Below are 13,528 nucleotides of genomic sequence, written 5' to 3'. Positions count from 1 at the left end.
GACTGACGCTAATGGTAATGTTACTGTCTTCAAAGCTCGACTTGTTGCGAAAGGTTTTCAACAAGTTCAAGGAGTTGACTATGATGAGACTTTCTCACCCGTAGCGATGCTTAAGTCTGTCCGAATCATGTTAGCAATTGCCGCATTTTATGATTATGAAATTTGGCAAATGAATGTCAAAACTGCATTCCTGAATGGATTTCTGGAAGAAGAGTTATGTATGATGCAACCAGAAGGTTTTATTGATCCAAAGGATGCTAACAAAGTGTGCAAGCTCTAGCGATCCATTTATGGACTGGTGCAAGCCTCTCGGAGTTGGAATAAATGTTTTGATAGTGTGATCAAAGCATATGGTTTTATACAGACTTTTTGAGAAGCCTGCATTTAAAAGAAGGTGAGTGGGAGCACTACATCCTTTCTGATAAGTATATGTGAATGACATATTATTGATCAAAAATGATGTAGAATTTTCTAGAAAGCATAAAGGAGTATTTGAAAGGAGTTTTTTTTAATGAAAAACCTCGGTGAAGCTGCTTACATATTAAGCATTAAGATCTATAGGGATAGATCGAGACGCTTAATAGGACTTTCACAAAGCACATACCATGATAAAGTGTTTGAAGAAAGTTCAGAATGGATCAGGCAAAGAAAGAGTTCTTGCCTGTGTTACAAGGTGTGAAGTTGAGTAAGACTCAAAACCCGACCACGACAGAAGATAGAGAGAGAATGAAAGTCATTCCCTATGCCTCATCCATAGGTTCTATAAAGTATGTCATGCTGTGTGCCAGACCTGTTGTATACCTTGCTATGAGTTTAGCAAGGCAGTACAATAGTGATGTAGGAGTAGATCACTGGACAGCGGTCAAAATTATCCTTAGAAGTCTAAGGAAATATTTCTCGGTTATGGAGGTAACGAAGAGTTCGCCGTAAAGAGTTACGTCGATGCAAGCATTTACACCGATCCAGATGACTCTGCGTCTCAATCTCGATACATATTGGAAGTGGGAGCAATTAGCTAGATGAGCTCCGTGCAGAGCATTGTAGAGATAGAAATTTGCAAAATACTTACGGATCTGAATGTGGCAGACCCGTAGACTAAAACTTCTCTCACAAGAAAACAAGACCACACCTTGTTACTCTTGGGTGTTAATCACATAAACGATGTGAACTAGATTATTGACTCTAGAAAACCCTTTGAGTATTGGTCACATGGCGATGTGAACTATGGGTGTTAATCACATAATGATGTGAACTATTGGTGTTAAATCACATGGCGATGTGAACTAGATTATTGACTCTAGTGCAAGTGGGAGACTGAAGGAAATATGCCCTAGAAGCAATAATAAAGTTATTATTTATTTCCTTACATCATGATAAATGTTTATTATTCATGCTAGAATTGTATTAACCGGAAACTTAGTACATGTGTGAATACATAGACAAAACAGAGTGTCCCTAGTATGGCTCTACTTGACTAGCTTGTTTATCAAAGATGGTCATGTTTCCTGACTATAGACATGTGTTGTCATTTGATGAACGAGATCACATTATTAGGACAATCATGTGATGGACAAGACCCATCAGTTAGCTTGGCAAAAATGATCATTTAGTTTTATTGCTATTGCTTTCTTCATGACTTATACATGTTACTCTGACTATGAGATTATGCAACTCCCGAATACCGGAGGAACACCTTGTGTGCTATCTAACGTCACAATGTAACTGGGTGATTTTAAAGATGCTCTACAGTTGTCTCCAAAGGTGTTTGTTGAGTTGGCATAGATCGAGATTAGGATTTGTCACTCCGATTGTCGGAGAGGTGTCTCTGGGACCTCTCGGTAATGCACATCACTATAAGCCTTGCAAACAATGTGACTAATGAGTTAGTTGCGGGATGATGCATTAGGGAACGAGTAAAGAGACTTGCCGGTAACGAGATTGAAATAGGTATGATTATACTGACGATCGATTATCGGGCAAGTAACATACCGATGACAAAGGGAACAATGTATGTTGTTATGCGGTTTGACCAATAAAGATCTTCGTAGAATATGTAGGAGCCAATATGAGCATCCAGGTTCCGCTATTGGTTATTGACCGGAGATGTGTCTCGGTCATGTCTACATAGTTCCCGAACCTGTAGGGTCCGCACGCTTAACGTTCGATGACGATTAGTATTATGAGTTATGTGATTTGATGTACCTAAGGTTGTTCGGAGTCCTGGATGAGATCACAGACATGACTAGGAGTCTCGAAATGATCGAATATTTTCCGGAGTACCGGGAGGTTACCGGAACCCTGCGGGGGATTAATGGGCTACAATGGGCCTTAGTGGAGAAGAGAGAGGGCTAGCCAGAGGTGGCGCCGCCCTTTCCCAGTCCGAATTGGACAAGGGGAGGGGGCGGCGCCCCCCTCCCTCCTTCTCTTCTCTCCTCTTTCCCTTCTTCTCCTACTTGGACTAGGAAAGGGGTGATTGATTCCTACTTGGACTAGGAGTCCAAGTAGGACTCCCCCCATGGCGCGCCCCTCCTAGGTCCGGCCTCCTCTCCTCCCCCCTTTATATACGGGGGAGTGGACACCCCATAGACACACAATTTGATCTTTAGAAGCGTGCGGTGCCCCCTTCCACAGTTTTACACCTCGTTCATATCGTCGCAGTGCTTAGGCGAAGCCCTGCGCCGGTAACTTCATCATCACCGTCGCCACTCCATCGTGCTGACGGAACCCTCCCTTGGCCTCAACTGGATCAAGAGTACAAGGGACGTCATCGAGCTGAATGTGTGCTGAACACGGAGGTGTCGTACGTTCGGTGCTAGGATCGGTCGGATCGTGAAGACGTGCAACTATATCAAGCGCGTTGATAAAACACTTCCACTTTTGGTCTACGAGGGTACGTGGACACACTCTCCCCGCTCGTTGATATGCTTCTCCTATATAGACCTTGCGTGATCATAGGAATTTTTTTGAAATTACTGCGTTCCGCAACACTTACCGTCATCACGGAGGTGAAGGACCGGTCGGGTTTGCGGCAGTGCCTGACGGAGAAGGACCGGTCGGGGTCGGGGTTGCGCCAGTGCGAGTCGGAGAAGGATCGGTGGATGCTTGTCGGGAGGCATGCTGCACCAAAGATCATTTGCAATGTCTCGTGAGCATGGTGAAATTGATATGTGAAAACTAGTAACTAATGACCATTCAAATGAAACTCACCGTGTCCGCTATAGCAATCTGGGGCATCGGCGGAGGGGTCTGACCGTTTTTCTCACACACGGACTGCACATTTTGTTTTCACGAGTCAGTCATATTAGTTAGTAATCAAACAAACATTACGTGCATGATTTGGCTAATATGCATGAGAAACTTACCACGAGGAGCTCATATAGGGCCCAGTGAGACGCATCGTTCCGGTTCCTCTCCGCCTCCAACAGACTAGCCGTCCTCTCTGTGGCACCCCGGCTTAGAGCAACCGGTTTACCTTGCATTACCAGCCCAGAGATCAAGTCTTCTAGCAATACCCAACAACATGGTACAGAGACAACCGCTTTATTAATGCTAGCGGATTACATAATTCGGATATTACATCGAGATACGAGGCCAAGAGGCACACACTGTGCTGCTGAACACTATGTACATGATTTAATGAACAGGGCGAGGGCCTCGATCACACGAACTACGCAGCAGCGGAAGAACGACGAAGTGGAAACTCCATAGCACAGGGACACCGACGTGGGCACGGCCTAGACGCGAGATGCGCTCCGATGCGAACCGACTTGCCTGACAGCTGGCATGACACGCCAGGTTAGTACATTGAATGTACTTGCAAGCTCACAACAAACATAAGCACGATGACAGACAATATCATGACAATTAATCAAATTAATGCAAAGCAAGAAGTACTAAAGATGCAATGAAACCAATACACGCACCGAGTCTCACAGACTCACTTACCAGACGGTTACCTCGTAACCAAACGGTGACCATACAAGGGTCACAACTGAAACCAACCACTCATGAACAACTCAAGAGTTCATGAATCGCCACGAAACGAAATGCATCGCTACAATAATTTAGTTTGCAAGATTAATTATAAAAGTTGATTCATGGTGTGACTTACTTCCGAGCTATGCCCATAACCAAGGATGCGGCTATCGATAGATTAAATACACTCTGCAGAGGTAGCGCACTTTACCCACACTACGGAACCCCTGGCCTCGCACTCCCATTCGGGTGGACCAAAGCGTTCCGACAAAACCCTCCCTTTGTTATGGCACTCTCCCGGCCGCTCCGACCAAATCCCTCTCAGGGCTAGGTCTTGGGTGGCCCCGTGCCTACCAAAGGCACCAACGGCCACCGTCGTGGCAAAATGGTCCCAAACAGGAATAAGGTACCATAAAAAAACGAGCACACAAGGTTATGTCTGCTTACCGGGCCAGGGTATGCACGCCCATAACCTTCCCTCGCGGGAGCACCGGTGAGAGGCACGACAAAGGACCGAATTAAGACCTTCCCACAAGGTAAATGTGGTCGCACTGAATAAAAACCCGATTCAGTGGCACCATGATGTGATCAACATCATATTCAAGTTGAACTTAATCAAGTTTAACTTTGACAAAAACTTTTTATAAATAACAATGATACTTTGACATAATCAAACAACTAATCGACATGCAAAGCAAACAACACATGGATATGGATCAAACTTATCAACATAATTATCTTGCAATACTCAGGATCAAAAACTTCACTGGTCCTAATTCATTTTTATTATCAAGCAATATTTTTATTAGCTCACTATTTATATGGAAATATACTTAATAAAAGAACTATCATTATCTACCATAGCAATATAACTAGCAAAATTTTATTCTACTTGACCAAACAAGTTCATGCAATTTACGAGTAACTAAAACAAGCATATCAAGCATGATAAAGTAACTAGCAATTAACAAAATTTGTTTATCAAATTTTAAATGCAAATAAAAACTCATATTCAAGTAGAAAATCATAGACATTGAAATAACACTATCCAATGCTGGTGTGGCTTGCCTTAGTGTACAGGAGGATCACACCCCTCTTGGTTTGCTTCAAGATAAGCTTCTCCTTCTAGGTAGCAAGGAAAAATCCACCTTTTGGTGTGGTGCTAGAGATTTCTGAAACAAAGACAATGCAAAAAGAATCAACCATTTGGACTTATGGTTTAGAAATGGTGGCTGGTCAAAGTTTCGGTCAATTTCTGATTAAATTTGAATTAAATAGAAATTCCAGGGGGGGAGGGGTGACGTCGAAGGCGTAAAGTAGAAATACGCCTCCACTCGTACCGCTTCGGGCGCGAGTGGTGAGGCTGACATACGGGACCCACCCGTCAGGAGAGAGAGAGGGGGAGTGACATCTGAGCGCGGCGGCGCTTCACCGGAGCTCACGCCGGCGAGGAGGGGGTTTAGGGCTAGATGAGAGGGATAGAAATGAAGCTGGGTTCACGGCGCACCTTCCCGTACCTGTGGCTTGCCATGGGATGGCCGGAGCTGCTCGCGGTCAAGCTCGCAAGCTACAATGGAGGACGTGATTCGCCGGAGTGGAAGAAGATGACGGCTAGAGGCGGCTCCGGGGGCTCAGCAGCATCCAGGCAGCACCAAGGGACCTCCAATGCCACGCCCGAGCAGTTGGTCGAGCTCGAGAAGCACCGGAGCGAGGTGGCTGAGCTGCGGAGGTCGCTGGAGTTCTCTGGTCGGGGCAAATGGCCAGAGGCCTGCCCGACCGGGTTGTGGCCCTTCTACATGTTCATGGAGGTGGTGAGGAGTGGTGCGTGGCTAGGAATCGAGGAGGGAGGTCCTATTTGTAGCCTGAGCGAGGGGGGTATCGTGTCGCCGCCAGAGTTCTCTAGAAGCTGGCGAACGGCGACGAAACACTCCAGTGCGAGGGGGCAAGCGTGCAGCGTCAATGCAGGAGCTGTCCACGCTCATGGACGAGCACATGACGTAGGGGGGAAGAGGACAAGGGCACACGCGCACTATGGCTTTTGGCCGCGACGTGCCCGTTCTCGCTGCGGCGTCTCCGGCGTCGGCGAGCGCCAGGGAGGGGTCATGGGTGATAGGTCAGGGCTGGTGGCGCGGCGCGGCAGTCGTCGGCGAGCTCTGGCTCGAGCACGCGCCGAACAGAGGCGTTGGCGCTACCCAGAGCGCGTCGAACGCATGCCAGGCATCATGTCCGCACGCGGTCACCGCCCTGGCATGGTCAAGACGACGTGCAAGCGCTGCCAAACCTTGTCTACGCTCTACTCCATGTAGTGTTTAGTCTAGGAACGTTGAGAACACATAGCCAGGCCGACCAGACTTGACGCAACCAAATTGGCAAGTTTCTGACCTTAACTTGGTCGCCAAGTTAAGCTAGCTTCTAGATGGCCATTTGGGCTAATCTCCTGGGGTTTAGGTTTCCCTAGGAGGGTAATTAAGCTGAAGAAAGATCGGGGCCAAAAGATAAAGGAAAAATGCACTTGCTGCACAAAGTGCATTTCAGGTCCAGAATAGAAATGATTTTATATAGCCAAAATATTACAAAAATTCATGCAATATTTTTTCTTGGGAAGGTGTGCCAAGGTCCAAAGAATATTCAAGAATTATTTCAGAATTTTTGCAGCAAGAAAATTGGCAGTTGCTTTGGAGCACAAGTTTCTGAAAAGAATTTCAGAGAGGAAAATGGATATTTTTCTTTTATGAAAAATATTGATTTGATTATTTTGGGGATTTATCAGAGAAATAATGTTGAGTGAGGAGAAGATAGTTCACTTGGGTGAAAGTCAAGGGTATGCCCAAGTGACAAGTCCATTTGAAATGATTCCAAAATCCAAATCAAGGCAAGGCAAAAACCAAGTCCGGAAACAGAGAGAAGGCAAGTCCGGAAAAAGAGAGAAGGCAAAATCCAGGCTATCACAAACCTCCCCCACTTAGGATGAATCTCGTCCTCGAGATTCGGTTCCTTGGGAAAACAATTCTGGGTATGCAGTCCTTAAAAATTCCTCTCTTTCCCAGGTTGCTTCCTCTTTGGTGTGATGCTCCCACTGAACCTTGTAAAACCTTATTTCTTTGCTGCGAGTGACCCTTTCTGTCTGATCCAATATTCTGATTGGCTTTTCCCCATAAGTCAATTCCTTAGCCAATTCTATCTCTGCCATATCAGTCCTTTTCTCCGGTGGCGAGATGCGTCTCCTTAGCTGCGAGATATGAAACACATTGTGTACTTCTGACAGTTCCGGTGGCAATTCCAACTGATATGCAACTGTTCCGACTCTGCCCATGACTGGAAACGGATCGATGTATCTGGGTGCCAATTTTCCGCGGGTCCGAAACCTCTTGACTCCTTTCATAGGGGTGACTCGGAGACATACGTGTTCTCCGGGTTCGAAGCTGATCTGACGGTGTTTGGCATCATAGTAGCTCTTCTATCGTGATTTGCCCAGCTGTACTCTGTCTCGGATTTCCTTGACTTGATTCTCCGCTTCGAGCATTAAATCAGTCCCGAAAATATGGCTGTCTCCGGTTTGAGACCAGTTCAACGGAGTGCGGCATTTCCGGCCATACAGAGCTTCATAAGGTGACATCTTTAAGCTGGTCTGGAAACTGTTGTTGTTGTAGGAAAACTCGGCGTAGGGCAGACAGTCTTCCCACTTGGTTCCTTGGGCCAATGCACATGCCCGGAGCATATCTTCGAGTATTTGATTTACTCGCTCAGTCTGTCCATCTGTCTGGGGATGATAAGCCGTGCTGTACTTCAGAGCATTCCCCAAGGCTTGATGTAGTCAGGACCGAAATGCGGAGGTGAAAGGGAGATCCCCAGTCAGAAGTGATAGTCTTGGGTACTCCATGCAGACTGACAATTCATGACACATATAATTGTGCAAGTTGATTTGCACGGTAGGTGGTCCGGATGGGAAGGAAATGTGGCACCTTTGTTAAGGTGTCCACTATGACCCATATTGCGTTGTTTCCTCGATGAGACCTTGGTAATCTGGTGATGAAATCCATGCAGACATCGTCCCATTTCCATTGGGATAGTGACAGAGGTTGGAGGAGTCCGACGTGTTTTTGGTGTTCCGCCTTTACTTTGTTGTATATATCACAACAGGCCACAAAGTATGCGTTGTCATTCTTCATTCCATCCCACCAGAATACCTGATGAAGGTCTTCATACATTTTGGTACCACCTGGGTGAATTGAGTATGGTGCTTCATGTGCTTCTGCCAATATCTTCTTCTTCATACCTTTGAGGTTGGGTACGCAAATCCTTCCTCGGAACCTTAGCGTACCTTGTTGATCCCTAGAGAAATCTGGTGCATGCCCTTTGTGCATCTTCTGGACATATATTTTCAATAGTTTGTCATCTGCCTGAGCAATGCGGATTTCTTCTTCGAGAGTAGGGGCAACTTCCAATATGTTGGCAAGACGGACATTGGTGCTCACCAAATTGAGCTGAGTGATTTCTTCATAAAGCTTAGGAGGCAATGAATCCATGAGAGCATTAAGGTTGGCTGGTTTGTGGCTGAGGGCATCAGCCACTACATTAGCTTTGCCCGGGTGATAATTTATTCCGAGGTCGTAGTCCTTAACCAACTCGAGCCATCTTCGCCATCGAAGGTTCAAATCGGGCTGAGTGAATATATACTTGAGACTCTTGTGGTCGGTAAATATCTGGCACTTCTTTCCAACAAAAGGGTGTCTCCAGATCTTCAAAGCGTGCACCACCGCGGCCAATTCCAAATCATGAGTGGGATAGTTTCCTTCGTGTTGTCACAGTTGTCGGGATGCAAAAGCCACAACTTTGCCATCTTGCATGAGTACACATCCAAGCCTTTTTCTGGATCCGACGCAGTAGACATCAAAACTGCGGTAGATGTCTGGAAGAGTCAATACTGGTGCTGACGTCAGCCTGATTTTTAACTCACTGAAACTCCGTTCGCAGTCCTCAGTCCATTCAAACTTCTTATCCTTCTTTAGGAGCTCGGTCATTGGCTTGGCAATCTTGGAGAATCCTTCAATAAAATGGCGATAATATCCGGCTAGTCCAAGGAAACTTCGGATTTCTGAGACTGTCGTGGGTGCGGACCAATCAATTACATCTTTCACCGTGCTAGGATCCACTGAGATTCCTTCTGCCGAGAGGACATGCCCGAGAAATCGAACTTGCTGGAGCCAAAACTCACATTTGCTGAACTTGGCATAAAGCTGATGGTCGCGAAGCCTTTGCAAAACTGCTCATAGATGTTCCTTGTGTTTGTGTTTGCTCTTGGAGTAAATGAGGATGTCATCAACGAACACCACCCCACATTTTTCCAAGAAATCCATAAACACCTTGTTCATCATATGCATGAAGAAGGCTGGGGCGTTGGTGAGGCCGAAGGACATAACGGTATACTCATAAAGACCGTACCGAGTGGTGAACGCGGTCTTGGGAATATCCTCCTTCTTTATCTTGAGCTGATGATATCCGGTCCTCAAATCAATTTTGGAGAATACTTTGGCCCCACTGAGTTGATCAAACAGATCGTCAATCCTTGGCAGTGGATACTTGTTTTTGATGGTGACGTCATTCAGCTGTCGGTAGTCCACACACATTCGTAGACTGCCATCCTTTTTATCCACGAATATCGCTGGTGATCCCTGTCGGTGTCAAAACCGGCGGATCTCGGGTAGGGGGTCCCGAACTGTGCGTTTAGGATCGATGGTAACAGGAGACGGGGGACACGGTTGTTGGTGCCAAAACCGGCGGATCTCGGGTAGGGGGTCCCGAACTGTGCGTCTAAGGCAGATGGTAACAGGAGGCGGGGGGCACAATGTTTACCCTGGTTCGGGCCCTCTCGATGGAGGTAATACCCTACTTCCTGCTTGATTGATCTTGATGATATGAGTATTACAAGAGTTGATCTACCACGAGATCGTAGAGGCTAAACCCTAGAAGCTAGCCTATGGTATGATTGTTGTTGTCCTACGGGCTAAACCCTCCGGTTTATATAGACACGGAGGGGGCTAGGGTTACACAGAGTCGGTTACAAGGGAGGAGATCCACATATCCGTATTGCCAAGCTTGCCTTCCACGCACGGGAGAGTCCCATCCGGACACGGGACGAAGCCTTCAATCTTGTTCATCATAGTCCAACAGTCCGGCCAAAGGATATAGTCCGGCTGTCCGAGGACCCCCTAATCCAGGACTCCCTCAGTAACCCCTGAACCAGGCTTCAATGACGATGAGTCCGGCGTGCAGATTGTCTTCGGCATTGCAAGGCATGTTCCTCCTCCGAATACTCCATAGAAGATTTTGAACACAAATATAGTGTCCGGCTCTGCAAAACAAATTCCACATACCCCCACCGAGAGAATAATATTTCCACAAATCTAATCTGCTGACGCATTTTGTAGCATGACATGACACCACGGCCCGGTCATTAGTCGAACCGTTTTTTCACAACCAGCCTCTGCACATATTGCGAGGCGGTTTCCTTGGCACGTCTTGTCGAAGCAGAGATCGTGTCCCCTTATCACGGGATTATCATCAATACGGGTGTGGGTAACCCAACCACGCCATCAATTACGGCGCTTGGGGAATAAGCGATTTTACCAGGTAGGTGGGGAGGCGCACAGCTTCCTCCGCCCTTATAAAGGGACAAGGATTCACCCTTTTCACCCGCGCCTTCTTCCTCCTTGCCATCCATTCTTGCGCACTCGAGCTCCAGCGCCCAATTTTGCGTTTTTCTCCTCAAACCACTCCAAGCATGTCCGGAGCGGGAGGCAAGTGGATGGTCTCCTCTGTTATGGAGGAGAACATCACAAAGCTGCGAGGAGCCGGATACCTGGCCGCGGATATCGTGCACCGGCTGCCAGATGCGGGGCAGATCATCCCTACTCCAGAACCCCATGAGAGGGTGGTTTTCCTTACCCACTTCGTCTGCGGACTGGGATTTCCCCTCCACCCGTTTGTCCGCGGGCTCATGTACTACTACGGGCTGGACTTTGAAGACCTGGCCCCAAATTTCATCCTCAACATCTCGGCGTTTATCGTCGTGTGCGAGGCCTTCCTCCGCATCAAGCCACATTTCGGCCTGTGGCTGAAGACCTTCAATGTTAAACCGAAGGTGGTGGTCGGCCAGCAAGCGGAGTGCGGAGGCGCCATTGTGGGCAAAATGCCCAACGTCTCCTGGCTCGAAGGCTCCTATGTGGAGATCATAAAGGGGTGGCAATCGGGGTGGTTCTACATCACCGAGCCGCACGACACCAACTGGGTGGCGGCCCCCGAATTCCGATCCGGAATTCCCACGTGGCTCACCTCCTGGAAAGAGATGGGCCTGTCCTGGGGTTCATCGGTAGAGCTGACCGGACTCCAGAAATGCATCAGAAACATGATGAGCAAGAAAATCAAGCTCGTCAACGTGGTCCAGGTCATGCTCTTCCACCGGATCCTCCCGTGTCAACGACGGGCATTCAATTTGTGGGAGTTCGACCCGGCCGAGCACCAGACGCTGCGAGAGCTCTTCGACACGACGCACAAGGACGTCTAGAAGGTGCTGTTCAAGGGCACCGAGGTACCTCCTCCCCTTACCAAGGACCGCGGACTCAGCGCAAAGCGCCCTGCCAATCCGGCAAGTTTTTCATATCTCATAGGATGTTTATTTTCCTCAGTCTAATCATGTGCGGGATCTAAGCCTCCATGCCATTTAATAGGACTGGGTAGAGACAGTGGAGCAGATCAATTGCCCAGCCCCCCTGCCTGAAGATCCTGCAGACGCTCTCCTAACGGAGGTGCTGGTTCCGGCGCCTTACGAGGTGCCTGTGAAGAAGGCCAAGAAGGCCACGGGGACCCGAAAGGGTCTCCGGCGCAAGGTTATATCGGACTCATCGTCTGAAAACTCCGAGGCGCACTCCTCCGATGAAAATGAGGAGGAGGAAGAGGAAAGTTCTCCCACCCCAGCCCGGGGAGACAAGAAAAGGAAGGCCGCCCCAACCAGGGAGGCCGAAGGGTCCAAGAAGGGAAGGACCCTCCTCCCGGACTGCTCCACGACGGCCGCCTACAGCGATGATGAGTGGTTGCTCAGGGACAAGCCCCTGGCGAAGTCGTAAGTATCCGGATACCATAATAATTCATGGTATGTTTTATTGCACTGCTTCTCATCACGCGGAACATGATTATGCAGTCCGTCCTGAGCCCATATCGGCGTATCTTCGTCGGATGGTTCTTTGGACCCGTCGGATATGAATAGCGATTCACTTCCGACCGCCTCCACCCCTCGCCCTATGGACAACGTCGAGGTGTTGTCTCAAAGGGCACCGAGCCGAGGGGAGGTAGTCCTGGAGGCGCCTCAACGCGACATCCCGGACCCTGGGCGCATGGGGGCAAGACTCCCATGGGCTCCGAATTCGGCCCCCAGCCGAACACTGCGCCGGAACCTCCAGTGGTTCCGGACACTGTCAGGCGACCCCCCGTTAAGAGGCGCAAGCAGCCTGTGCCGGTGGCCTCTTTCCATCCAGAGGAACCAGACAACTTGCTGGAAGCGCTTCGGGGTGCTTCCATCGACGAAGAGCACCGCACTATCATGAGTGCGGTGATCGAGAAGGCCCAGTCCGCCAAAAGCGGACTAACTGAAGCCTGTGCCAGCCTCCTAACGGGCTTTAAGGTAAGTAACCAAATTATAAGAGAATGTTACCGCATAGACACTAGCCCGTGATGCTCTGTTTGGCGTTTGCGAAGAAAGGCCGACTAGAGGATCAAATAATAACCGCAGGAGTCTAATCGATATATGTCTATGTGCATATGCAGGCTTCACTGCTAGCCGCTGCCGCACGTACTGCGGAGGTCGCCGCACTGAAGCGGGACCTTGAGCGGTCCAAGGAAGAGCTCGGCCTTGCCAAAAGGTAGCTCGAAGAGAACAAAGGTAAGTTATACCCCGTCTGTATGTTGATAAGAAAAAACAAGGGTGGTTGCTTAGATCATGGGATCCTCATGAATTTTTCCAGGGGCCACGACCGAAGTGGCGACCCTGAAGAAGGCGCTGTCCGAGGCCATGGACAAGGTGGCCAAGGAGTGCATTGAGCAGGAAAAACAAGAGGACCGGGTGGGCGAGGTGCAGCAAGAGCTCCAGGCTCTCGTCAAGAAACACGAGTCCTTGGAGCTTGACTCTAAGACGCGAGAGTCCGAGCTTGCGAAGGCCCTCGAAAGCTCACAACATGCCAAGGCCGAAGCCCAAAAGGCCCTCCAGGAAATTGAGGCGGTTAAGAAGATAGCGACGGGTAAGGCACTCAGTATGCAATGCAAGCATGTGAAAGAAAATTTCCTTTTACTTACCTGAGTTCGGAGCTCTCCAGGAGCGTTCGCAGATCTACCCCGCAGTGTGTCAGATGCCACGGAGTTCTACCGGGCCGAGGAGGGGAGCTCAACGGAGAAGTTGTTCTGGTCTCAGTATACTGGGACCGAACACCCTATGCCCTTGAGCGATCAGCTGAAGCAACTGGTCGAGCTCCACAAGGCGGCCGAACAGGCCATGAAGGGTCTT

The sequence above is a fragment of the Triticum aestivum genome, chromosome 2D (assembly GCF_018294505.1).
Source record: "Triticum aestivum cultivar Chinese Spring chromosome 2D, IWGSC CS RefSeq v2.1, whole genome shotgun sequence".
Classification (NCBI taxonomy): domain Eukaryota; kingdom Viridiplantae; phylum Streptophyta; class Magnoliopsida; order Poales; family Poaceae; genus Triticum; species Triticum aestivum.
Note: the sequence above shows the minus strand (reverse complement) of the source record.